Source organism: Hylobates moloch, unplaced genomic scaffold (genome assembly GCF_009828535.3).
Source record: "Hylobates moloch isolate HMO894 unplaced genomic scaffold, HMol_V3 SCAFFOLD_6, whole genome shotgun sequence".
NCBI lineage: Eukaryota > Metazoa > Chordata > Mammalia > Primates > Hylobatidae > Hylobates > Hylobates moloch.
In genome coordinates, this window is record NW_026652281.1 from 11,303,982 (window position 1) to 11,331,435 (window position 27,454).

Consider the following 27,454-nt stretch of genomic DNA (forward strand, 5'->3'; position numbering starts at 1 on the left):
AGGCTGAGGTAGGAGGATCACTTGAGCCCAGCAGGCAAAGGTTGCAGTGAGCTGTGATCCTGCCACCACACTCCAGCCTGGCAACAGGGCAAGACTTTGTCTCAAAAGAAGAAAAAAAAAAAAAATTACCAGAAGCTTTAGGGCACCGAAAGAGAAACTCATAATGAAAAAAAGTGTTTGGAAAACAGGAGTCAGGGTCCTATACCTAAGTCTGGCCTGATGTGATATCATATACAAGAAGGCAGAGCATTTCTCTGAATCGTGAACTGAGCCCAACTTAGAAACATACTCCCATTTTGGGAAAACACAGTGTCTTTCCATTTGATACAGTAAGTTCTTTGAAACCATCTTCTCCTAAAGGTAGTGTTGTCAAAAAATAGCCGCTCACACTTATGTGAACTCTCAGATGGACCATTGGCAAGAGTACATCAGCAAGTTCGGCAAGTGAATTCCCTCGCCAATAATAAATAAGGAGCAAAGGGACCGAAGATGGGCATTTTGGCTGGATTCCAAACGCGAAAACCTGCCTATCTACCTTCAAAATGATGCAAGATTGCAGTTTGTTTAATGTTCATCTTATGTGCTTAATTACCGATAGTGCTTGACTAATTATTTCTTGTTTCGCAGACTATTTAAACAGAGAAGGAAAGCAGCTATATACTTTTGTATACCGAATGAGGATTTGTAGCTCATTTTTGTAATCGCATAATTCCCAGAGGGCTTCATTACAAAGACGAAAGAAAACAGGATGCTAAAAGCAGGTGACAGTCTAATTTCCACAGGTACGGGTGAAAGCATTACAGTGAAGTAATGGAAAATAAAATAAAAAATAGCCTTTAGATGTTTCCATCCATGTAAGTTGTTTTCATGTTAATAAGAGAGAAAACTGCAAATACAGCAAAGATATCTTCGTTTGGTACTGGCGTCTTTTCTGATGTCTGATTTGATCCAACATCTCTGAAATAAACCACAAAACAGACGCCAGTTTTCTTATTCACAAATGTAAGTGTTTGGCAAGTTGCATACGGTATCATCAACTCGGATCATATCTCTGTTTTCACTCTTTTACTTTATCTACTTTTGACTATAAATTCTTGGTCATCTAAAGCCATTACACCAGATTTCAAAATGTTTACAAAAATGTGAGGCTTCAACTAAAGAACAATACCAGAGACCCTAGAGATTCCAGACTATTAGGAATTACTTCTTCTTCTTTTCTTTTTTTTTTTTTTTGAGACAGAGTTTCGCTCTTGTTGCCCAGGCTGGAGTACAATGTCGCAATCTCAGCTCACGGCAACCTCCGCCTCCCAAGTTCAAGCGATTCTCCTGCCTCAGCCTCCCGAGTAGCTGGGATTACAGTCATGTGCCACCATGCCTGGCTAATGCTGTATTTTTAGTAAAGACAGGGTTTCTCCATGTTGGTCAGGCTGGTCTCGAACTCCAGACCTTAGGTGATTCACCTGCCCCGGCCTCCCAAAGTGCTGGGATTATAGGCGTGAGCCACCATGGTCAGTCAGGATTACTTCTAAGCACAAACAATGTTGCCTCTTGGATGGATGTCAGATTTGGTGGTCATGAGGCCAAGGGCCAAATTTTTTTTTTTTTTGAGCGTCCAGGGTGGTATTAGATGTTTGGCGAAGTGAGAGCAGATCCTGAAAAAGTATGACCTGTGGATTTTGCCCTTATGGCATGAAGAAACTAATTGGGAATTTGAAATAAGACATTTGAAACAACAGCAAACACCATCTTTGACATCATGTTGTCAACATCAGAGGGGCCACCATCGATCAAGGTCTTACGGTGTCTCATACTGAGATGCAATTTTCACTTACTCTTACCTTGTCACAAAAGCCTGCCAGGCATGCCCAACCAGCTCCTTTTCCAGTTGTTGCAAGTAAGGTCTATGACCTTGAAAGATGAGCTCCTTGCCCTCAACTTCAATTTTCTTCTCTGCATTTTTCTGCCTTAACAAGTACTTAGGATTATAGAAGTTAATTTGTTTCCAGTAAATTCCTCCTTCCCTCCCTTCCTCCTTTCCTCCCTTCCTTCCAGATCCAGGGTGGAGTGTAGTGACACAATGATAGCTCACTGCAACCTCAAATTCCTGGGCTCAAGCGATCCTCCCACCTCAGCCTCCCAAATAGCTAAGACTACAGGCATGTACCACTATGCCATGCTTTTTTTTTTTTTCAATGTTTTGTAGATATAGTATTTTGCTATCTTGTCCAGGCTGGTCTCAAACTCCTGGACTCAAGGAATTATAGGGATTCTCCTGCCTCAGCCTCTTGAGTTTCTGGGATTATAGGCATACGCCTGGCCTCGTAAATTTCAAGCAAGCAATTTCACTAACATTGTTGGGATAGAAGCCAGACTACTACGTGTTGCAGGGAAGGGGTCTATAAAGGAAATTAAGCAATAAAATGGGTAACATTTACAGAATCCTCATATGTACCAAGCAATGTGCTACGTTCTTCATACATATTATCTCATGATGTACTCATAGCAACCCTGTAAAATAGGTGTAAATCATAATATAATAACAGTTAACATTTATTAAGTGTTAATGTGCTTCAGAGATTAAACCAAGCCTTTTATATGTGTTATTTCATTTGATGCTCCCCCAAACCCTATAAAATAGTTTTGATTATCAATCATCCTCATTTAGCTGAAGAATAAACTGAGGCTTAGAGAGGTCAATTTGTTCCAAAGTTACAATAATTACTTTACTCAATGACAGGGGCAGGAATTGAACCCAGGGGCCTGCCTGCCAAGTCCATACTTCTCAATGTCATGCTAGGCCATCATTCAGCATGGTATTTTTATTTGTTGTAACTCAGACAGGCTCAGTCATCTGCCCAAGGTCATGAGGCTAAGGAGTCGTGGCTCAGGATTCCCATCCACGGTCTGTCCTCCTGAATAGCATGCAGCACCACCCCGGAAGCAGGCATAGCTGCTCAAGAGGCAGGGCAGTGGTATTCCGAACCCCAGTGGATACTTACTGAGCCAGTACCAGTTATGCTAAAAACTACAGGGAATGCTTTGTCTTAGGGGATCTTCCTCTCTGGTGACGCAAAGAGAAGGGACCTGCTAGAGCCTATAAAAACAAAATCATCTGACCTGTAAAAGGCACAAGAGGGGATTTGCAATTGAACAGACCTGATTTCCAATCCCCTCTCATCCAGGAGTATCTGTGGATGCTTAAGTCATTTAGCTTTTTCGGCTGTTGGGCTTAGCTATAAAATGTATATAAAACTATCTATGTTGCTGTGTGGTAGAGTGAGTTGGACATTATACATTCAAGGATACTTCTAGATTCATTCACCTAATAAATATTAATTGTCTACCATGTGCTAAGCCTTCTTCTAGGCCCCGAAGTACAATAGTGAGCAAAAGAGACAAAAACCTCAGTACTTACAAACTTACATTCTTCTAGAAAGTGGGAAAATAAACACAAAACTCATGTATGTCTATGTTTCTATCTATGTCCACATCTATGTCTCTATCTATGGATATAATAAGTGCCACAAGTAATACAAAGCAGGAAAAGGAAGAAAGGGTGCAAGGGTCAGAGAGGCAGGCTGCCATTTTATAGTGAGTGGTGAGAAACAGCTTCACTGATAAAGTGTCGGCTGAGCAAAGCCCTCTGGAGAAGAACAGCTCATGGTGCTACATGGGAAGAATACTCCAGGCAGAAGGAACAGCAAAGGCAAAGTGTCTGAGACAGGAACACACTTGGCATGTCTGAGGAATGGCTGAAGAAGAACAAGAGAAGAGGACAGTAGGTGGAGACAGGTCAGAGGGAGGAGGCAGAAGGGCATATAGAGGGCTTGGTGTCCTACTGTGAAGATTTTGCCTTTTAATCAGCCTGAAATGGGATACAAAGTCTTAGATGGACGACACAGGACTAACTTTTCTGGTTTCCTTCCTCATCTGACTAAATTAAGAGATGAAGGAATTGTCAAAATACAAAACCTTCTTCCTTACTGAACCCAATGACCCAGGAGGGCTTGTAAAGAAAAGAATTTGTTTCTGGAAGAGGTATTTAAATGTCCTAGGGATCTTCGAACCAGCAGAAATAGGAACCAGTTAAGTTAACAGGCAAAGTAATAAGACTATACAGAGGAAACACATTTTCATACTTTATGCCTTAATTTTAAGTAGAGTTACACGATTTCCTGTAGGAATTCAGAGTGTTATCTTATTTTATGCCCCAAACTAGAAAGAGCGTTCCACTGGGTTTGCCAAGCTGTTAAGATGAAAATATCTGTTTGAGCACAGCATAATAGATGAGGTGTTTAAGGCATTTTCCTTTAGATTTTTGGTTAATCTTCTTTTAGTTAATTTTCTGAGATAAAATCCAGTTATAAATAACCTGAGGGTACCCTAACTGGGCTGTTCTGAGAATGGAAAATCTTTAATAGCCAGAACTTCTGCCTTTTAGAGATCTCTAGAGAAAGCAGTACTTTGAAAATTACCCGAAGCAAAATAAGTCGAAAGCATTAACAAATTAAAGAGAGTGGGAGAGAGAAGAAAGGAGAGAATGAGAAACTTCTCTGACATTCACAAGACAGCAGATCTTACCCTTGAAACTCCTTTAAAAAAAAAAAAAAAGAAGAGTCAAGCTTTCACAATCTATTTGTTGATTACAACAGAGAACTGGTGAGTTTCTGTCATAACAGATTCTTGGAAAATTCATCCTTTTTTACAAAAGGAAAGGAGAGAAAAATCCAGACAAAACACCCAAAGTGCAGAAGAAGGGGCATGGCCATAAGCAGCCATCACTTAGACTGAAGTACAATGGGTACCATCTTAAAATAAGAAGTTTTAGAACTGCTTTTGAAGACAGCTGATGGAAGAATTAAAAAAAAAGAAAGGAAAAAAATCTTAAGCGTTTTCCGTTGTTAAAACGTAAAGCAAAATTTATAAAAGGATTATAAGGTAGTGTAGGTAAGGAAGTCATGTAAACTAGTTGAAATATCCAGACTTCCTCAGCACAAAAAGAGCAGGTTGACTGCCATCCATCTGCAGTGTATATAGTACCACGGAGCCTGTTTATAAAAATAAGAGAGGGTGGGAGACCTAAAGCGGGTATAACTCAAAACAAATCTGTAGGACTAGATAAGGGAGGGTGATTATTCCCAAATACTCATAGGCTAAATAGTATCAGGAGAAAGAATTAGAACAAGTTTCTACTAAGCCATAAAAGGGTGGGAAAAACATTCTTTTAAAAAACGAATGAGATGCCCTAGAAACCTGTAAGTCAATAACCCTGTCACCAACTGTAGGATTACCCAGGACATGCAGAGCCGACACTGACAGGCCAGTTGAAAGAGTAGACAGAGTTGTAATCGAGTAGGCAATTGCCACTGTGGCTTAGAAAAACCAAGTCTTGTTTATGGGTTTGCCTCCATCTTTCTAAGCTTCTATAAAAGGTGGCTGGTGAAATGTACCGGGATTCTGACGATACTCACCTTGAGATAACGGATATGAAGAGTCGGGAAGAGAGGCAAAGTGAATTCCATATAGCCAAGAAGACAGAGAAGGAAAAACAGATTAAATAGCAATCAAAACACTCTCCACTTAATGAAGAACCTGTCAAACTGATTTGCTATTTTTTTTTTGTCATTCTAGCCAGGCAGATGAGACACTCGAGAATTAGAGAAATATTAATTTGGACTAGACAGTGGAAATGTCTTATATACTGGGAGAATCATAAAGGTAGAGAAGGCTTACAAAGCAAGATGGCTGCCACTGAGATTGGCATACTGGGGTTTTTAACAGAAATCTATTACTTGATTTACTAGGAGTGGTAGAACCCTAAAGAAGCAGTGAACATCCAACACTGAAATTTGACCTGGCTGTTCCTCAGAAAGGTTTCAGGGGCTTAATCTCATGCAACCTTGCAACATTCCTGAATTCAAACCCATTAAGTAGAGAGTCAGCCCGAGACCCTCTTCAGAATCCACCGAGTCTGCTGGGCAGGAAGAGCTAGCTTGTTGAGCCATCTTGTTGCAAATGAAATAGTAACTTTTTCAGAAGCATAGGATATTGAAAGATTCCTTTAAGAGGCCAAGTCCTCAAAGGCATGTATGCAACGTGAAGTCATGGGGGCAGGCCTTCCTGGCTCAAATGCATGTTTTCACAGGACTGTGTCTCTACGTTTGAAGGGGAGCTCTTGGGCCTATTTGAGGGATCATTTACCACCTCCTGTAGGAAAGTCCAGTGGAAATCATTCTACTAGTGAGTCTCAGCCAAATATACTCCTATGTAGAAGGCCTGTGTAGGCGGTTATGCATGGAACAGTTGGGTAGATGTTCTGGCATCCCGTGATGGCCTTACTAAGTCATGACAGTCAGCCAAAAAAAAAAAAAGAAAAGAAAAAAATCTTCTGCTCACAGACTCAGTTCAAGTTGTTTCAATTTTTGTCCACTACCCATTGCCAATACGTCTTTAAGTCACTTGCCATCAGAATCTGTAGTGGAGACCATCCAGACATCTTTTGCCATGAATAACATCAAGCTCTTCCTGTATACCAGGCGCTGCAGTGAGCCCTGGCCAGGCACTACATCAGGCTCAGACAAGTTCATAATTTTTTGAAATCGACCCCGCTGGAGGTAGCAGAACCAGGACTGCATTCCAAGGGAGCGGGACTTGACAGCTTTAGCAACTGCGTCTGCTTTCCCTCCGCTCCTAGCCTCTCATTCACCCAAGATCATGTCTGTTCAGGATGCAGCTCTCTATTCAAGTCCCCATCCCAGGGCCTCCTTTCCTGGCAGCTCAAATGGAAGTTTTTTTTTTAAGACAGAGTCTCGCTCTGTTGCCCATGCTGTAGTGCAGTGGCGTCATCTCGGCTCACTGCAACCTTCACCTCCTGGTTCAAGCGATTCTCTTGCCTCAGCCTCCCAAGTAGCTGGGATTACAGATGTGTGCCACCATGCCCGGCTTTTTTTTTTTTTTTTTTTTTTTTTGGTAATTTTAGTAGAGACGAGGTTGGTCAGGCTGGTCTCGAACTCCCGAGGCCCGCCTCGGCCTCCCAAAGTGCTGGATTACAGGCGTGAGCCACCGCGCTCAGCTAGAAGCTTTCTTTAATTTGATTACTGTGGGTAGTTACACATTTTTTATGGCCACTAGAATGAAGTCTTCAGAGAGACTATGATCTTACCTGTGACTGCTCCTAGCTATACTCCCAGGGACCAAACACGTGGCCTGGCAAAAAATATAGCCTTCCAAGATCTCATTTTATTTTATAATTTTATTCACTTTTTGAGGCAGGGTTTCACTCTGTTGCCCAGGCTGGAGTACAGTGGTACAATAACAGCTCTCTGCACCCTTGAAGTTCCAGCCTCAAGCAATCATCCTCTTCAGTCTCCCAAGTAGCTGGGACGACAGGCATGCACCATCATGCCCAGTGGAGTTTAAAAAAATATTTTATAGAGATGAGGTGTCACTATGCTGCCCAGGCTAGCCTCCAACTCCTAGCCCCACGTAATCCTCCCACCTTAGCCTCCCAAAGTGCAGGGATTACAAGGTATGAGCCACTGTGCCTGGCCCTCCAAGTATTTAAAATGAATGGCTATCTCCCAAAGACTAAGCTGTAAATGGCTGAACAACTTACATTCTTACGACATCTGCTAGATGGTAAATATTTGTGCTCCTATTTAAAAGAAAAAAAAAATCAGCATAAGGAGAGAGTCAACTTGAAGGGTGACGACCAGAACTCTGATAATAGGAGCTAGTCCCTTATTAATTCCAATTAGGAGGTATAGGCTTGCAATTAGTGACATTCAAACCTCTATCTAAAGCATATTTTTTTTTTTTATTATACTTTAGGGTTTTAGGGTACATGTGCACAATGTGCAGGTTTGTTACATATGTATCCATGTGCCATGATGATTTCCTGCACCCATTAACTCGTCATTTAGCATTAGGTGTATCTCCTAATGCTGTCCCTCCCCCCTCCCCGCACCCCACAACAGTCCCCGGAGTGTGATGTTCCCCTTCCTGTGTCCATGAGTTCTCATTGTTCAATTCCCACCTATGAGTGAGAACATGCGGTGTTTGGTTTTTTGTCCTTGCGATAGTTTACTGAGAATGATGTTTTCCAGTTTCATCCATGTCCCTACAAAGGACACGAACTCATCATTTTTTATGGCTGCATAGTATTCCATGGTGTATATGTGCCACATTTTCTTAATCCAGTCTATCGTTGTTGGACATTTGGGTTGGTTCCAACTCTTTGCTATTGTGAAAAGTGCTGCAATAAACATACGTGTGCATGTGTCTTTATAGCAGCATGATTTATAGTCCTTTGGGTATATACCCAGTAATGGGATGGCTGGGTCAAATGGTATTTCTAGTTCGAGATCCCTGAGGAATCGCCACACTGACTTCCACAATGGTTGAACTAGTTTACAGTCCCACCAACAGTGTAAAAGTGTTCCTATTTCTCCACATCCTCTCCAGCACCTGTTGTTTCCTGATTTTTTAATGATGGCCATTCTAACTGGTGTGAGATGGTATCTCACTGTGGTTTTGATTTGCATTTTTCTGATGGCCAGTGATGATGAGCGTTTCTTCATGTGTTTTTTGGCTGCATAAATGTCTTCTTTTGAGAAGTGTCTGTTCATGTCCTCTGCCCACTATTTGATGGGGTTGTTTGTTTTTTTCTTGTAAATTTGTTTGAGTTCATTGTAGATTCTAGATATTAGCCCTTTGTCAGATGAGTAGGTTGCAAAAATTTTCTCCCATTCTGTAGGTTGCCTGTTCACTCTGATGATAGTTTCTTTTGCTGTGCAGAAGCTCTTTAGTTTAATGAGATCCCATTTGTCGATTTTGGCTTTTGTTGCCATTGCTTTTGGTGTTTTAGACATGAAGTCCTTGCCCACGCCTATGTCCTGAATGGTATTGCCTAGGTTTTCTTGTAGGATTTTAATGGTTTTAGGTCTAACATATAAGTCTTTAATCCATCTTGAATTAATTTTTGTATAAGGTGTAAGGAAGGGATCCAGTTGCAGCTTTCTACATATGGCTAGCCAGTTTTCCCAGCACCATTTATTAAATAGGGAATCCTTCCCCCATTTCTTGTTTTTGTCAGGTTTGTCAAAGATCAGATAGTTGTAGATATGCAGCATTATTTCTGAGGGCTCTGTTCTGTTCCATTGATCTATGTCTCTGTTGTGGTACCAGTACCATGCTGTTTTGGTTACTGTAGCCTTGTAGTATAGTTTAAAGTCAGGTAGCGTGATGCCTCCAGCTTTGTTCTTTTGGCTTAGGATTGACTTGGCGATGCGGGCTCTTTTTTGGTTCCATATGAACTTTAAAGTAGTTTTTTCCAATTCTGTGAAGAAAGTCATTGGTAGCTTGATGGGGATGGCATTGAATCTATAAATGACCTTGGGCAGTATGGCCATTTTCACGATATTGATTCTTCCAACCCATGAGCATGGAATGTTCTTCCATTTGTTTGTATCCTCTTTTATTTCATTGAGCAGTGGTTTGTAGTTCTCCTTGAAGAGGTCCTTCACATCCCTTGTAAGTTGGATTCCTAGGTATTTTATTCTCTTTGAAGCAATTGTGAATGGGAGTTCACTCATGATTTGGCTCTCTGTTTCTCTGTGATTGGTGTACAAGAATGCTTCTGATTTTTGTACATTAATTTTGTATCCTGAGACTTTGCTGAAGTTGCTAATCAGCTTAAGGAGATTTTGGGCTGAGACAATGGGGTTTTCTAGATATACAATCATGTCATCTGCAAACAGGGACAATTTGACTTCCTCTTTTCCTAATTGAATACCCTTTATTTCCTTCTCCTGCCTGATTGCTCTGGCCAGAACTTCCAGCACTATGTTGAAAAGGAGCAGTGAGAGAGGGCATCCCTGTCTTGTGCCAGTTTTCAGAGGGAATGCTTCCAGTTTTTGCCCATTCAGTATGATATTGGCTGTGGGTTTGTCATAGATAGCTCTTATTATTTTGAGATACGTCCCATCAATACCTAATTTATTGAGAGTTTTTAGCATGAAGGGTTGTTGAATTTTGTCAAAGGCCTTTTCTGCATCTATTGAGATAATCATGCGGTTTTTGTCTTTGGTTCTGTTTATATGCTGGATTACATTTATTGATTTGCGTATGTTGAACCAGCCTTGCATCCCAGGGATGAAGCCCACTTGATCATGGTGGATAAGCTTTCTGATGTGCTGTAAAGCAGATTTTTAAACTTCATCAAAGCATAATTACATGCAGAAAAGCACATACATAACAAGTGCACATCTCAAATTTTTCACAAACTGAATATGCACATGGAACCAAGACCCACATGGAGGAAGACAAAAGGACCAGCCATTTAAAGAAGGCCTCTGGGCCGGGTGTGGTGGCTTACACCTGTAATCTCAGCACTTCAGGAGGCCAAAGCAGGAGGATTGCTTGAGGCCAGGAGCTCCAGACCAGCCTAGGCAACAAGGCAAGACTTCATCTTTACACAAACACAAAAATTAGCCAGGCATGGTGAAATATACCCGTGGTCCCAGCTACAAAGGAGGTCGACTTGGGATGATTGCTTGAGTCCTGGAGGCCAAGCCTGCACTGAGCTGAGATCACACCACTACACTCCAGCCTGAGGAAGAGAGTGAGACCCTGTCTCAAAAAAATTTAAAAAAAAATAAAAGGGGCCTCTGCATGTGAGGTAAGTGTTGATGCTTCAATAACCACCAAGACGGCAGCTTTGGAAGGCAAAGAAAGAGAAACGCGGAGAGTGGCTGGGGACAGCACCTGTCTATGGTTTTGAGCACTGGCTGCAAGCAAATGTGAGATAAGCAAAAGGATGAGAAAGGCAATGAGCATTTACTGAATTCCTACCATGTGCCCTAAGGTATTTTAGTTTATTATTTTTTAAAAAAAGAAATTGAGGCTTAGAGTGATTAATGCACTTTTTCAAGGCCACAGATGCCAGGTCTGTGTGACACCACAGTCCCTTTATCCCCCACTGTAACTCACTGTCTCATCTCTCAGCCTGGCATTTCCTTCCTTTAACTCCCTTCTTTAAAACAAGATGGCTATTTTCTAATAATGACGTTAGTAACAGCTTTAATTATCACAATGTTGAGTCCTCAGTCTGCAACAGGCATTTTTCCTACATTATTTCATTATGCCCACCTTTCTTATGAGAAAACTGAGACTTGGGGAAACTAAGAAAACTTTTCTGAGCTCTCATAGAGATCTCGGTAACAGCAGAGCTGGGATTTGACTCCAGGCAGCCTGATTCTATGGGTTGCACTGTTAGACACTGTCTCTAAAAGTGCATGCAATTATAACCAGAATTCCTTTATAATTCCGTTCCTCTAATTCCTCATTAGAAGTGGAAATAGAACGTCTGACATACTTCAAACACTGGTTAGAAGGGTTGACAGATATTTTGTGCCCTAGACTACAGATTTCTCTCCAGTTGGCCCTTGTCGAGTGGCCTCTGAGAGGGTCTGCAAAGCCACAGCCAGGCTCTCTCTAGGGCATGGCTGTAAGAAAACAGGTTGAGGGACCAGAAAGGAGGGGGCCGGGGTAGGGCCTAGGGGCTCACACCTGTAATCCCAGCACTTTGGGAGGCCGAGGTGGGTGGATCACTTGAGGCCAGGAGTTGGAGACCAGCCTGGCCAACGTGGTGAAACCCCTTCTCTACTAAAAAAGATACGAAAAATTAGCTGGGTATGGTGGTGCCTGCCTGTAGTCCCAGCTGCTTGGAAGGCTGAGGCAGGAGAATTGCTTGAACCCAGAAGGCTGAGGTTGCAGTGAGCTGAGATGGTGCCACTGCACTACAGCCTGAGCAACCTCCTAATAGCCATTTCTCTAGAGCCTGTCACCTAGTGCATTTCCTAGTAAGCCTCAATTTAGGATTTAGATTGTCACCACAGCTCCAGAGTCATCCAAGAGTGAACTGGCTCCTTGGAGATCTTGTCACCTGTGGCTTACAGGACTCATTTCTGACCACCCAGGGGCAGAAGCATCGGAAACTGTGGTGGACACAAGCTTCATCAAAGCCTTTGCCAACCATTCAGTTGTGCCCCTGATGCTTTGCAAACATCATTACAAGGCTTTAATCCAGGCATCGAGGCTCAAGTTCACCCAGTCCCTCTCCTGCCACTGTGACATGGTTATTCAGCAAGTTCAGCAGTGCATACAGGTTATAAGAATAAGGACAAAGCCATGTGGGGAAAAATCCCCTCTCTTTCTGTCTTAGGACAGCAGCGGGTGTTTTCACCCCTGATTGCCTCATTAAAAAAAACAAAAAAAAAAACTCTTCGGGAATGTTGGGAATTACTACATTCAATGTAGAATGCTATTTGTTCATTCAATTGATATTCAACAAATATTTACTGAATTGCTTCTATGAGCAATAGGGGATAATTTAAAAACTTGTTTTACCTTGAGAAATTAATTTCCCCAGAAGAATTAATCATAAGCAGAGTCTATGGGACCCTGGCTATTGGGACACTTAAGACTCCAGAGGTTGTATTAAACCAGAATCAGGCAGACGGTTTTAGATTTAAAAGAATTGATTAGATTAGGCCGGGCATGGTGGCTCACGCCTATAATCCTAGCACTTTGGGAAGCTGAGGTTGGCAGATTGCCTGAGCTCAGGAGTTTGAGACCACCCTGGGCAACATGGTGAAACCAGGTCTCTAGTAAAATACAAAAATTTAGCTGGACATGGTGGCATGCACCTGTAATCCCAGCTACTTGGGAGGATGAGGCAGGAGAATTGCTTGAACCCAGGAGGCGGAAGTTGTCGTGAGCCAAGATCGCACCACCGCACTCCAGCCTGGGCGACAGAGTGAGACTCTGTCTCCAAAAAAGAAAAAAAAAAAAAAAGAACTGATTACATTGGTAGGGGTGAGCAGAGAGACAAGAGGAGAAGAGGAGGAAGAATTACATATTTAAAAGATCAGTGAGGGTTGTTTTTTTTTTTTAATCTGATGCAGAAAAAATGAGCTCTGAATCTTGAATCAAGACATTGTATCGATTCTGGTTATCCCCACGATGGCAGGTCATTCAAGCTTGGACCTTAGTCTTCCCATCTACAAAATGGGAAGGTCAGGGGAGACGTCCTTTAATGGACCTTGTGATTCTAAAGTTTGAAAAACTTACGATGCTTAGAATGAAAATATGTAATGTGTGTCTATACATTTATTTAGTCAAAGAAATTGGGTGATTGTCATCAAGCAAAATAGAAACCACAGTCCTGGATGTGTATCAAGAGAATCTTGAGGAAGCAGATGAACTGCCATCCAGGGTCTTAGGGTTAGGAGACGGAAAGGAATTTCCCCCTTCCTGTTTGAGGATTGAGTCATGCCCTGTCAGAGCACTTAGGCCTGGCCTTACACATGGACAGGTGACAGACCAATACTTTGATCAATGATTTGTAGTTGACGTAAGAAGTCCCCTTGAGGACTGGAAGACAGATCAGTGGAGAGACTTTGATCTGTGCCACTCAGCTTCCAAAACCTTTAAGCTCACATAAACATAGACTCCCAAGGCAGGGAGGTAAATGATAAATCCCATGTTCCCCAAATGTGCTGGCCCCTCAGTTATTTGGAAAAAAAGAGCCCATGAGTAAAAGGGAGATAAACATACACACACACAGTTACTCCAAAGCAAATGCTGAGTCTTTTCTCTGCTGGCATTTCGCTCTGCTAAGAGGCTATCTGGGGGCAAGACTTACTGTTGTTTAGAAACTAGAAATCTACAACTCAGCAGCGCTTGCTCATCTAAATCAGAGTGGGCCATGCACTGTAAGTAGGCCACCACTCCCCACGTCCACAAAAATACCGCAGAATCAGTAATCTATCATGACACCCTTTCCCAACAAGCCCATGTGCAGCGTCAAAATCCTTTTCAACACAGCACTTCAATCAGTTGTTTCAACTGACCAGACTTGGGTCATGAAATGAATCCTATTTTGTATCCTTCATCTAAATTGTTACCGGATGAGCTAGGAGGGAGGGCTGTGTGCACTTCTTGTGTATAAACTTGTGTTGGTGACTGTAGTCCAGGCAATTGCCAAATAAGAATACAATCCATAAAAACCATTTTGAGTAGGAAAGACAGGTTGCAGTCTGGATGCTTGGAAAAGTAGGCACTTTCCGACTGAAGATGATCACAACGAACTCTCGGGCTTTCCTGGATCCCCTTCTAACCCCTGAGTGTTTCATTCCTAGCAGGGTGACAGCATAGAGATCTGCTTCAGGGAGGCTTGGACCCCACCCACCACAGAGTCCACAGAATACGAATAACGCGGCTGATGGTCGACTAAAATGTATATACAATTTTAATTACATATACTAGTTTTTAAAATTACATTCTAAACTAAGGTAATCAAAACTAATGTAAATAAACATACAGTAGTTATCTCTGAATGATAGGATTATGGGTCATTTTTATTTTCTTCCTTTAAAACTTTGGCTTTTCTGACTTTTTACAGATCATATGTGTGTGTGGGTGTGTGTGGGCGTGTGTGGACGCTTGCATCCAGGTGTGTTTTAACGGAAAAAGGGGGGAAAAGGTGCACATTTCTCAGAGATGCAAAGACATATTAAAAATCCATGAGAGAATGAGATAGCATAAAGACTAGAAGAGCTACAGGTCTTTCCTCTGCTGCCAGACAGATTCTTAATGGTCATTATTTGAGGGTTAGGGGCATGTGAACCTTAGACATACATACTGAGCCAGAGCCAATGAATGGCTCATCAGCAATGGTTCCAACTTTCCCTTCCTCTCTTCAATCTCAGAGTGACTCTTGCTAAACTGTTGGACAGATAGTAACAGCATTTGTCTAATTATACAGAATGGGTGAAAACCTTTCTATGTTCCTATAACTATTCGCTCAGTCACCTCATTTAATGGTCCTGGAATTCATTTTTTATGACTTCATTCATGGGAAATTCTCATACCATATGATTTAACCATTGTAAATACACAGTTTGAGGATTGTTAGTAAATTTATCCAGTTGTGCAGCCAGCACCACAGTCTTGTCCTAGAACATTTTCTTCACCCCCCAAAATTGCCCCACCCTTTCCAGGTAATCCCCTCCACTCACTCCCAGCCTCAGGCAACCATTATTCTGCTTGCTGTCTATAGACTTTCATCTTTTCTAGAAATTTCATATAAATGTTATCATATACTATGTGGGCTTTTATGACTGGCTTCTTTCACTAAGCATAATGTTTTTGAAGTTCATCTTTATTATTAAATGTATCCGGAGTTAGTTCCTTTTCACTGCTGAGTAGTATTCCATTGTGTGGATAGACTACATTTGTTTGTCCATTCCTCAGCTGATGGACATTTGGGTATTTCCAGTGTTTGGCTATCATGGATGCTGCTGCTATGAACATTCATGAACAAGCCTTTGTATGAGCATTTGTTTTCTTTCCAATAGGATCTTAGGAATGGAATTGCTGAGTCATGTATGTGTGTGTTTAACTTTTTAAGGCACTGGACAACTGTTTCCAAAGTCATTGCACCATTTTACATTCCCACCAGCAGTGAATGAGAGTTCTAGTTCTTCCACATTTTCGCAACTCTTGGGATAATGAATCTTTCTGCTTAGAGCTAAGCTAGTAGGCATGTCATGGTCTGGGGCTAGAATTCATTTTACAGTGGCAGCGATGAGGTCAGAAAAGGTCTCAGATTGGCAGTATAAAGATTAGTTCCACAATTTACAGCTCACAGCTCACCAGTTGTAGGACTTTAAGAAACTCACTTAATTAGCCAGGCGTGATGGCAGGCACCTGAAATACCAGCTACTTGGGAGGCTGAGGTGGGAGAATCTCTTGAACCTGGGATGTGGTGGTTGCAGTGAGCCGAGATTGCACCACGGCACCCCAGCCTGGGTGACAGAGCAGGCTCTGTCTTTAAAACACACACACACACACACACACACACACACACACACACACACACAAACTCATTTAACTTCTCTAAGTCTCAGTTTCCCCATCTATCAATTGGAAACTATAATAGCTCTAGATTATGAAGAGTCACCGGTTGAGGTAACATGTGTAAAAGATTGTGCCTAAGTTCCCATTTATTTCTAGAACAAAAAGTATATCGATAAATATGTACATAAAATAGCAAGGGATATGAAAATAGATTGGGTTGTTCTTTTTTTTCTGTTAACCAAGCCAAAATGTCCACTCAGTTTTCCTTTGCACCTAAAGTTCTTGCTCTACCCCACTCACCAGTGTGCCAGGAAGATGAGTTACAGTTTTCTTGGTCTCATCCTCTCCACTTTTCTTGTCATTGACCCACCCCTTCTCATCATTAACCACTTTTAGTGAGGTAAGAACATAACAGAATGCACCCTTCTCCAATTGCGAACATTTCCTCAAGCCTTCTCCTTCCACAGAGTTAAGAAGGACTAGACCCAGCCTGCAATAGGAGCCTTTATGACAAATCACATATTGGAAACCCTTTGGCTATCATATTTATGCAGCTGGTGGCAAGGGTTCATACGTGAATTTTTAGACCAAAGAAAGAGTTTGTTCCTCAACCCTGATGCTGCAGGCTTGGCTTCTGAGTGTGGTCACCTACTGACCCTATTTAAAGAAAAACTGGAAAGGCCAGTAATTTGGATATGGTCCTAGCTCAAGATACATTACAAACTGTCCCCACTTCCCTGGATAGCCCGTGGCTGGAAACAGTGCATTCCTGGTTTATTGCCAATGTCCTGGATTTGCGTGCTCTGCCACTTACTTAAAACAATCAGGCTACGTTGCAAGACAGGGCAACACAAACACCGCCAGGAGCCAAACAGACTCACAGGGGATGCACCAGTGCCTTGGTGGCCCTGAACACTTAAGTGATTTTGTTCCCCTTCCAATTTCATGTGGTACATTAACTTTTATTGATAGCTCATAGCTTCAGCAACTGGTCTTGGTTTTACTAACCTGAAGGACAGAGGAACAAGAGGCACCCACACAGCTGATGTGAAAGAAAAAAAAAAAATAGCATGGGATGTCTTGATCAGTCTCAATGATTTTTTCCCTTGCTACCGCTTTTCTTTAATGAGGGAGTCACAATTATTGCAAGTTAATCATGTCTCAGGCCCCCAGAGGGAGAGAAAGCGAAATGACCACTTGAAATCTGACTATGGCTCCCTCCAAGAGAATCCTGGTGGCACAGCGAGACATTCGTGAAACTTCAGGCTCTGATTTACATCACTGCGATGGAGACTGGCAGGATTCTTGGGTGTTTTCATAATACAACTATTAAACAAAAGTTAGCCCAGGAGCTAGATGGGAAATCTATGTAATGGAAGAGACAGAGATCAGTTTTTTCATTGCTCTAAAAAACTTAACATTTCCAACTAGAATCTGCACCTTGGAGCAATGTGGTGAGTCTACGCTGTGAATGGTGTAACTGCTTCCATTTCTGTGTAGTATGTGATCACCTTTGGTTTTTAAAAACCATTATTATTAAAACCAAAACAATCACAGATATGATCTGTTGAGTACCTATCACAGAGGCCAGACACAATTCTTGTTTTTTATTTTTTGAGATAGAGCTTCACTCATCGCCCAGGCTGGAGGGCAGAGGTATGATCTGGCTCACTGCAACCTCTGCCTCCCGAGTTCAAGTGATTCTCCTGCCTCAGTCTCCTGACTAGCTGGGATTACAGGCGCTTGCCACCAAACCCAGCTAATTTTTTTGTATTTTTAGTAGACATGGGGTTTTACCATGTTGGCCAGGCTGGTCTCGAATTCCTGACCTCACGTGATCCACCCACCTCAGCCTCCCAAAGTGCTGGGATTACAGGCGTGAGCCACATTGTGCCTGGCCGGCCAGACACAATGCCTTGCACTTTACCTACCTTGCCTCAATTCATGTTCACAGCAATCTAAGGAATTATAAATTTGTATTGCTATTTTGTGGCAAAGGAAAATGAGGTTCACGGAGCATTTGAAATTGTCAAAAGCCTCAGCAAGGAAAAGAAAGAGCCATGATGTGAATCAAAGTCCACTGGAGTGTAAAGATTTATCTATGGTGTTGACCTCTATTTGCCCTTCACCTGACGTACTTCTTTTAAGGAAATCAGTCATTTAATAAGAGTCTTGGAAGCTGTCTTACATCATTTATGAGATTGGCAAGGAATAACAGAGAAAGTGAAGAAGGGAAAAAAACAGAGGAAGAGACTAAGTCAAGGAAAAAAAACTGATCGCATCCTAAATCATTCTCTTAAACATATCCATCTGCACAAACATACAACCTTTAGCACTTTAAAATGTAGGGAGATCGTTTTACATATTAACATATGTACTATCTTAATAAGGGTGTTTAACATATTAAAGCATTAACTTTAAAAAATGGAATTTGAAGGCTAGGCGCGGTGGCTCACGCCTGTAATCCCAGCACTTTGGGAGGCCAAGATGGGTGGATCACTTGAGGTCAGGAGTTCAAGACCAGCCTGGCCAACATGGTAAAACCCCAACTCTACTAAAAATACAAAAATTAGCCGGGTGTGGTAGTGCACGCCTGTGGTCCCAGCTACTTGCCGGGAGGAAGCAGGAGAATCGCTTGAACCTGCGAGGTAGATGTTGTAGTGAGCCAAGATCACACCACTGCACTCCAGCCTGGGCCACAGAGTGAGACTGTCTCAAAAAAAAAAAAAAAAAAAAAAGGAGTTGGAGAAAAATAGCCACACGGCTCTGTTTTTAATTACCAAAGATCCATTGTTCATCTGTGATATGTCAGACCCTGTGCTAACAGGGAATCTCAGAGCTGGGCCCATTGGGACCTCAGTAGACACAGCCAGAATCACATTGTGGAGGTTATGTGCAGCTTTGTTTCAAAAAGCCAAATCCAGGGCTGGGTGCAGTGGCTCATGCCTATAATGCCAGCATTTTGGGAGGCCAAGGCAGGCGGATCTCCTGAGTCCAGGACTTTAAGATCAGCCTTGGCAACATGGAGAAACCCTGCCTCTACAAAAAAAACAAAATTTAGCTGGGTGTGGTGGCATGCGCCTGTGGTACCATCTACTCGGGAGGCTGAGGTGGGAGGATGGCTTGAGCCCCAGGAGATCGAGGCTGCAGTGAACCATGATTGCACCACTGCGCTCCAGCCTGGGTGACAGAGCAAGATTCTTTCTAAAAAAAAAAAAAAAAAAAAAAATCTGTAAAGTAAAAAAGGCTCCATTTTGTATATCCAACATCAAAAATTTATAAAATAATTCCTGATGAATAAGCCATAGATTTACCGTATGACCCCGTAATTCCACTCCCAGGTAGTTAGGTAGGTAGGTCGTTTAGCTTGATATAAACACATATCCCTAAGAACTGCAAATAGGTGTTCCAACAAAAACTTACACAGAAATGTTCAGAGCAGATTTATTTGCAATAGTCAAAGGGTGAAAACAACACAAATGCCCATCAGTAGATGAAAGGAGAAAAATATTTGGTATATTCATACAATGCACGTCCACACAAAGAGTGATGGACATGCTACAACTGTGGCTGAACCTCAAACACACGATGCTAAGTGGAGGAGGCCAATCACAAAACGCCATATATTGTACAATAACATTTATAGGATGTGGACATAGTTTCTTAAGGGCCATCATTCCAACCCACTATGCCTGTGATAATTTGTTTATGAAGCAATAGAAAACTAGTACAGTGACCACCCATTAATTTATTCATTTGTTTGTATTGCCGGTTCAACAGACACCTACTGAGTACCTGCTGTGTGCAAGGCACTGTGCTGGGCTGCAGAGACACTGAGTAAATAAGAGACTTGGCGCCTGCCTGAATACAGCTTATGGCTGGGAGATTCATTCTTAGGCCCTTCTCACAAAGGTAGCCACAATGCCGAAAGATCACGAGGACTAGTGATGGTTTTGAGCTGTGGCACTAAATCAGCAGCGACCAGTGGGCCATTGGTGACTCTCTGATGAAAGACAAGTACACTCTTCCCAGGCACAAATGGAATATAATGCTGCATATTATTTCAGAAGATTCTAAGACACTCAGAGGCCACTCATCAAGGTCCATAGTTAAGAACACTTGGCCTAGAGATTTTTGAGATGAATCTTTGATAAAGAAATATACTAAGTAGAGAATGCACTGGGAGTGTCTGCTTATTGTTTCCAAATTAAAACTTACTTGGCTGGCTGGGCATGGTGGCTCATGCCTGTAATCCCAGCACTTTGGGAGGCCAAGGCGGGTGGATCACCTGAGGTCAGGAGTTTGAAACCAGCCTGGCCAAAATGATGAAACCCCATCTCTACTAAAAATACAAAAATTAGCCAGGCGTGGCAGTGGCGCCTGTAATCCCACCTACTTGGAAGGCTGAGGCAGGACAATCGCTTGAACCTGGGAGGCGGAGGCTGTGGTGAGGCAAGATTGCACCATTGCACTCCAGCCTGGCAACAGAGCAAGACTCCATCTCAAAAAAAAAAAACCTTGACATAACCACCTTGACGTCTAATTGTGTGTCCACTTGACTGGGCCACAGGATACCCAGATATTATGGTAAACATTATCTCTAGTGCGTCCATGAAGGTGTTTCTGGATGACATGAACATTTTGATTAGTAGAATGAGTAAAGCAGATTGCCCTTCCCGGTGTGGGTGGCTTCATCCAATCTGCTGAAGGCCTGAATAAAATAAAAGGCTGAGTAAGAAACAATTGGCTTTCTATGCCCAACTTCAAGCTGAAACATCAGCTTCTTCTGCCCTTGGACTCAGATTTGGATATGGAATGGAACTGATGCCTTTTTATCTCCTGCTTCTCAGGTGTTCAGACTCAGACATGAACTGTACCATTGGTTGTCCTGGGTTTGGAAGTCTCAGTCTCCGTAATTTCATCAGTCAATTCCTTATTAAAAAATCTTTATATATATCTTTATACATATACATATACAGAAAAATGTGTGTGTATACACATATGTTTATAGATCTATATTGAATACTATATACATTATACACTGTATGAGTATATAGTGTATAGTATATATTCTATAGTGTGTATATGTATACTCTATATGTTATAGTGTTTATATATACTATATAGTACATATAGTATATACAGATATACACACACAGGTGTGTATAGATATAGATATACACACACAGGTGTGTATAGATATAGATATACACACACATAGGTGTGTATAGATATAGATATACACACATAGGTGTGTATAGATATGCATATCTCTATATATAACAGATACACGTGTGTATCTATATCTATACATACACACACACACACACATAGTATTAGTTCAATTTCTCCAGAGACTCCTACTACAACCATCGTTATCACCAACAACCAAATCTTTCTCAAATGTTTACCACCAGAAAGCAATTTTACCCTTGCACTGGATATTACAACCTTGACTAGAAAACATTAGAGCCTGGAAACATGGCGTATTTAATTTTTTTTATGCTTTACCTATTTCAATGATTTCTGGACTTTTTAAGACAGAAAGTATTCAACCAACTTTTGAAAAATCAAAAGAAGGAAATGAGTTAAAGGTTTTTACCTGGAATTCAAACAAACAAATGAAAAGTGACATTTATAATATTTAGAGAATGGTTGGAAAAATAGGCCTTCACTTGATAATGATATTAAATAATTTGTGATGTTTTTGGGCGTGATGATGATACTGTAGTTACCATTTTATAAAAAGACCTGACTTACAGTGACTCAAAATGTCGATGAATAAAAATATATAATGTCTTGGACTTACTGTGGTAAATTTTCAGGCATGGGGGAAGAGGGTGGGGAGAGATAAAACAACTGTGGCCACATGTGATAATTACTGAATCTGGATGGTGGACTCATGGGATTTAATTATACTATCAACTTCTGTAAATGATTTTACATTTAAAAATAATAAGCTGGAGCCAAAAATAATTTTAAAGCCAGGGTGAATAAGTTAATAGGTGGATGGATGGATGGATGGATGGATGGATGGATGGGATGGATGGACGGATGGATGGATGGATGGGGAGAAGACTGATGGCCCAGCTTGAAGTCAGGCAGAGAGAGTCAATTGTTTCTTACTCAGTCTTTTATTTTATTTAGGCCTTCAACAGAGAAGGAAAAAAGGAAAGAAGCAAAGAGAGGAAGAAAGAAAGAGAGGGAGGGAAGGCAGGCAGGCAGGCAGACAGGACCTCTAAGGCTGTGCACAGTGCCTCACACCTATAATCCCAACACTTTGGGAGGCCAAGGCAAGCAGATTGCTTGAGCCCAGGAGTTTGAGACCAGCCTAGGAAACATGGCAAAATCCCATCTCTACAAAAAAAAAAATACAAAAAATTAGCTGCGTGTTACAGTATGCACTTGTACTCCCAGCTACTCAGACGGCTGAAGTGGGAGGATCGCCTGGGCCTGGCATGTCGAAGTCACTGCACTCTAGCCTGGGCGACAGAGTGAGAACCTATCTCAAAAACAAAATGAAACAAAACAAAACAAACACCTGGGAGAGAAATCCTCCCTATAGCCTGAGCTGATCTGGATCATTTTAACTCCCTAATTTTAGCTAGTTCCCCGACCTTCTCACGAACATCCACACATGTGGCAGTGCAGCAGAGAAATACAGCATATGTTGGCAGTGCTAACAGGAAGAACATTTCTTTTTCACACATTAGCATTACCTGAAATTATATTAAGTATTTATTTTGTGTTTGTTGCCTTACCTTCTCCAAGATAATCTAAGATCCACCAGAAAAGGGATTTTTCTTTTTCACAGTATCTTTCCCTCTTAGAACAATGTCTGGCACATGATAAGAGTTCCATTTTTTTTCCTTCCTTTTTCTTTGAATGGCAGGCAATTTGCATAAATGAATAAATCAAAGTCTAGCCAATTCATTGTGATCTTCATTGACTGCCTACTATATACTAGGTCTATGTGAGGCATCAAGATAGTAAACGGGAGGTGCTCAGAACAGATGTTATATCCAAAGGGGACCCAGTGTGGGAATTCTTCAATTACCTTCACAGAAGTAGGCCACTATTCATTCATCCATCCATTCACTGATTCCCAAATATTTATTAAGCATCTACTATAGTGGAACTGACAAACAGTATAAATAATAGCACAGTATAAGTAAATATTTGGTAAAATTTCTCAACTAATACAATCTACATTTTAGGATATGGGCGATGGAATAAGGATGGGAGCTACTTTATATTCCACAATTCCAGCCAAAAGTTTATGTGTTTGTGCATAATGCTAATATGTGGCTAGAAAATTATTACAATGTGTCTTTTGAGAACTAAAATGTTTACTTGTGAAAATGCTATTTATCTAAGCCAGTATAGTTATTTGCTATAGCTATCTGGATATGTCACCAAATCATAAAGTTCATTATGCTTTCTCATTCAAGCAAGAAAAAAGTATGTCTACTTGGAAACCACCTGTTTATAAGTAAGTGAAAATAGGAGATGCAAATAATGTCTTTAAAAAAAATCGCTGTTAAATCACATTAAATTTCCTCCTCATTTTCTTCCTTAAAACTTAACTATCAATGTCCATCCTTTGAAAATAACCATCAATAACTATCAATGTTCTCTTTGCCAGCTGTTATACCCTCTAACCCAGAAGGCTGTGGGGAAATATGTGAGTATATTACTTGCCCTGCTCTTAAACCAACGGAATCACAGAAGATCATGAGTTTTAGGAACTGACATATAAAGTGCTGAACGTGAAGGTATTTTCCCTAAAACCAAATCTATAATGACAGAAAAAATCTGAAGTTTTACTAACAGCAACACGCCCTCTGGAATGGGTGCTAATGATAAAAATCGAGCTTTAACACATTCCATTTTTAATTAATTTTTAACATTTAAAAAAAGCTTTTCCTTTGCAATAGAAGACTCTGTTCTTCCTGGTAAGATTCCCAAAAGTACTGCAAGGTACCTCTGCTCTTTTCTGGAAGGCAGAGCTCTTCTAATTTATTAGAAATTGCAGGAAGGGAGTAGGGAGAAGGGGAATTCAGCAGGGGGGAAAAACCAATCCATTCCTACCTTCTCCACTTCCCTTTCATGCAGCTGAGCCCAAGCTTTATGCTAGGTAACGAACAGTTGAAATCAGTTCAACTCATTTTAGGCCGCTTTATCCTGCTTCTCTGCAAAGGGCGAGGGTTCTCCTCAGTGTCTCAGACTGCCCTGCGAACATCAAGGGGCCACTTCATCAATTATAGTTGTGCAACTGAAATCGTTTGTCCTTTTTTTCATGTATGTGTATATATATATATATATATATTTTTTTTTTTTAATTTCAAAACTAGTAGATGTTGGCCAGGCATGGTGGCTCATACCTGTAAGCCCAGCACTTTGGGAGGCTGAGGTGGGAGGATAACTTGACCCCAGGAGTTCCAGACCAGCCTGGGCAACAAGCTGAGACCGCATCTACAAAAAACTTCAAAAAATTAGCCAGATGTGGTGACACATGCCAGTGGTCCCAGCAACTCAGGAGGCTTAGATGGGAGGATCACTTAAGCCTAGAAGGTTGAGGCTGCAGTGAGATGTGATTGTGCCCTGCACTAAAGAGTGGATGATGAAGTAAGGCACTATCTCAAAAAAAAAAAAAGGACACGTTGATGGAACACAATTCAAACATGACAGATAAAGAAAAAAGAAAGAAAATTTCCTCCTCAAAGCCTTCTCAGCTCCGAAGCTACACTCCATGCTGGTGATAGAAGTTATCTACCACTATCTATAATTAATGTTTATCACCTCAACCCCAAATCATTTTATGAAAATACACACAAAAACATTCAGGTATGTGTATAGTTTTTTTTTAAAGATGTGATAATACATGTATTATTCTTCAATTTGCTTTTTCTCACTCAAAATTATATCATGGACAGCCATTATACATATACAGATACATACATATATATATACATACACACACATACACACACACACAGACACACACACACACACACACACATATATATGTATATGACTACATATTGGGTACCGTGTATGCTGCTCAGATGGGTACACTGAAATCTGACAAATCACCACTAAATAACTTCTCCATGTAATCAAAAACCACTTTACCCTTAAAACGATTGAAATAAAAAATTATATCATGCACAGCCACTTTATACACACACACACACACACACACACACAATGTCTGTATATAGAGCTATCTCTTTAATTTCTTTCATTTTTCCTTTTTTTGCTATATAGTATTTAAAACTTTGGAAAATCTGTAACTCAAATATCACTTTATTAATATCAGTTTAGAATGTAATAGGTCAAATAACTAAATATGTATGCATGTATGCATACGAAATAATGCTAAAAAATCACTGATTCTTTTAATTGGGTGTCCTGGCACATTCATTCAAATACTTCTGTATGTTCTGGTACAGAACAGAATTGCTTGATCAAAAGGCATGTGTTTAATTTGGGTCAAAAATGCCAACTTGTTCTTCAAAATAACCAAAAACAATTTATGCCCCTATAAACAGCAGATGTTCTTTTTCCCTGTAAAGGAAAACTTTCTGGAAAATCGAGTTATGAGCATGAGTCAAAGTTTTATTATAATGTTACTACTAGGGAAAAGGCCTCTAGTGATCAATTCAAAGATTCAGTCTTGGTGGAGGCATTTTATAAGAAAATGGAATGATAAGATAGTCAATGTTAGGCTAGATACAAAAAGAAAATAACATTTGGTTTAAGGTCACTAGACTCTTGACTGACAGTCAGCTTGGGTAGATGGGTGACTGATTTCTCAGAACAAGTCTTAATCCCATTAAAGTTTATCAGAAAATTGCTTAAGCAATTTATCAGGAATGAGGCTGTGAATTACATCATGGGAAAAAAGGTTCTATTCCAGACCAGATTCAGGACAACTCTTCTTTTTTATACCTTTTTATATTTACATGCTCACCGACATGGAAATTATCCGCCTTCTTAACTTTTGCCAATGTCATGGTGAAAAATGGTATCTCATTGTTCAATTTCCATTTTTATGATTAAAAATAAAGTTGAGAATTTTTTCATGTTTGTCAACTCTTTTCAACGAATTTCCTGTTCATTATCTTTGCCCATTCCTCTATTAGGAGGTTCACATTTTTCTTCTTCCTTAGCCAAAACTCTTTGTGTATTTGAGACAAATTATTTAAGCACAGTCACGCACTGCATAATGACATTCTGATCAACAAGGAACCACATATACAATGGTGATCCCAGAATACTGTAATATCATATTTTAACTGTACCTTTTCTATGTTTACATATGCAAATACTTAGCATTGTATTAAAACTGCCTACAGTATTCAGGACAGAAACATGCTGTACATGTTTGCTGCCTAGGTGCAATACACTCTACCTAGCCTAGGAGTATGGTAGCTTATACCATCTAGCACTGTGTAGGTACACTCTATGACAGTGGCACAATGACAAAATGGCCTAATGAAGCATTTCTCAGAGCACAACCTCCTCTCTAAGCAACGATGACTGTATATGTAAATGTGTATGTTCGCGAATACGTGAATTAAATTTATGTACACATATATTTCCTTTTCATAAGATAGTACATTTTTTCAAAGTACTGAATTATATGCCCCCTCCCATTGTACTGAAAGAGATCTCTTCGATTTCTTTCCTCTTTCTGAGACAGACTCTTGCTCTGTCACCCAGGCTGGAGTACAGTGGCATGATCTGGGCTCACTGCAATCTCTGCCTCCCAGGTTCAAGGGATTCTCCTGCCTCAGACTCCTGAGTAGCTGCTATTACAGGGGTGTACCACCACACCCAGCTAATTTTTGTATTTTTAGTAGAGATGACGTTTTGCGATGTTGGCCAGGCTGGTCTTGAACTCCTGACCTCAAGTGATCCACCCGCCTCAGCCTATCAAAGTGCTGAGATTACAAGCGTGAGCCACCACACCAGGCCAGATCTATTCAACTTCTACTTCGATAAAAGTCACTACAAGCCGGTTACACCCTGCTTTAAAGCTTTCGGTGCCCCTACTTGCCTACAAACAATGTCCAGGCCTGTTGCAAGGCCTTTCCCAATGTAGTCCCTGCCTAAATCTTTATCATCGTCCTCTGTCATTCTGTTCTGGCCCTTTATGCACCAACAAAATTATCTCTAGGGACCAGACTGACTCTTCATCCCTGAACTCCTTTCCTATGCTGATCCCTCTGCCAGGAACATCCTCCCTGGATACTCATATTTGCCTTCCCCTGTCTGGAGGAAACTTTCCCTAATTACTTGCCTTGCCCTGCAAGTAAAGTTAGATAAAGTTAGTCACCTCCTTCTTGGGTACCTTGTGTATGCACCGACTTTTTTCGTACAAAACTCATTTTGATTCATTTGTTCCCAAGTCTGTCTTCCATAAAAGACTGAGTTACATGAGAGTAAGGACTGAGCCCCAATTTTCCCTGGATCCCCTGGGCTTCACACAGAATCTGACGGACCCAAGGAGGAAGCCAGGAAATCA

At 41.0% G+C, this 27,454-nt stretch overlaps 1 protein-coding gene across 1 annotated transcript in view; it reads right to left on the reverse strand.

The window, feature by feature from the left end:
• Positions 1-385: 385 nt before the first annotated feature.
• Positions 386-27,454, reverse strand: part of WWOX (WW domain containing oxidoreductase) — an 804,193-nt gene continuing 777,124 nt past the window's right edge. The window contains exon 9 of the transcript XR_004248664.2: positions 386-957. The gene's annotated coding sequence lies outside the window, so the exon portion shown is untranslated. The remainder of the gene's footprint in view (positions 958-27,454) is intronic.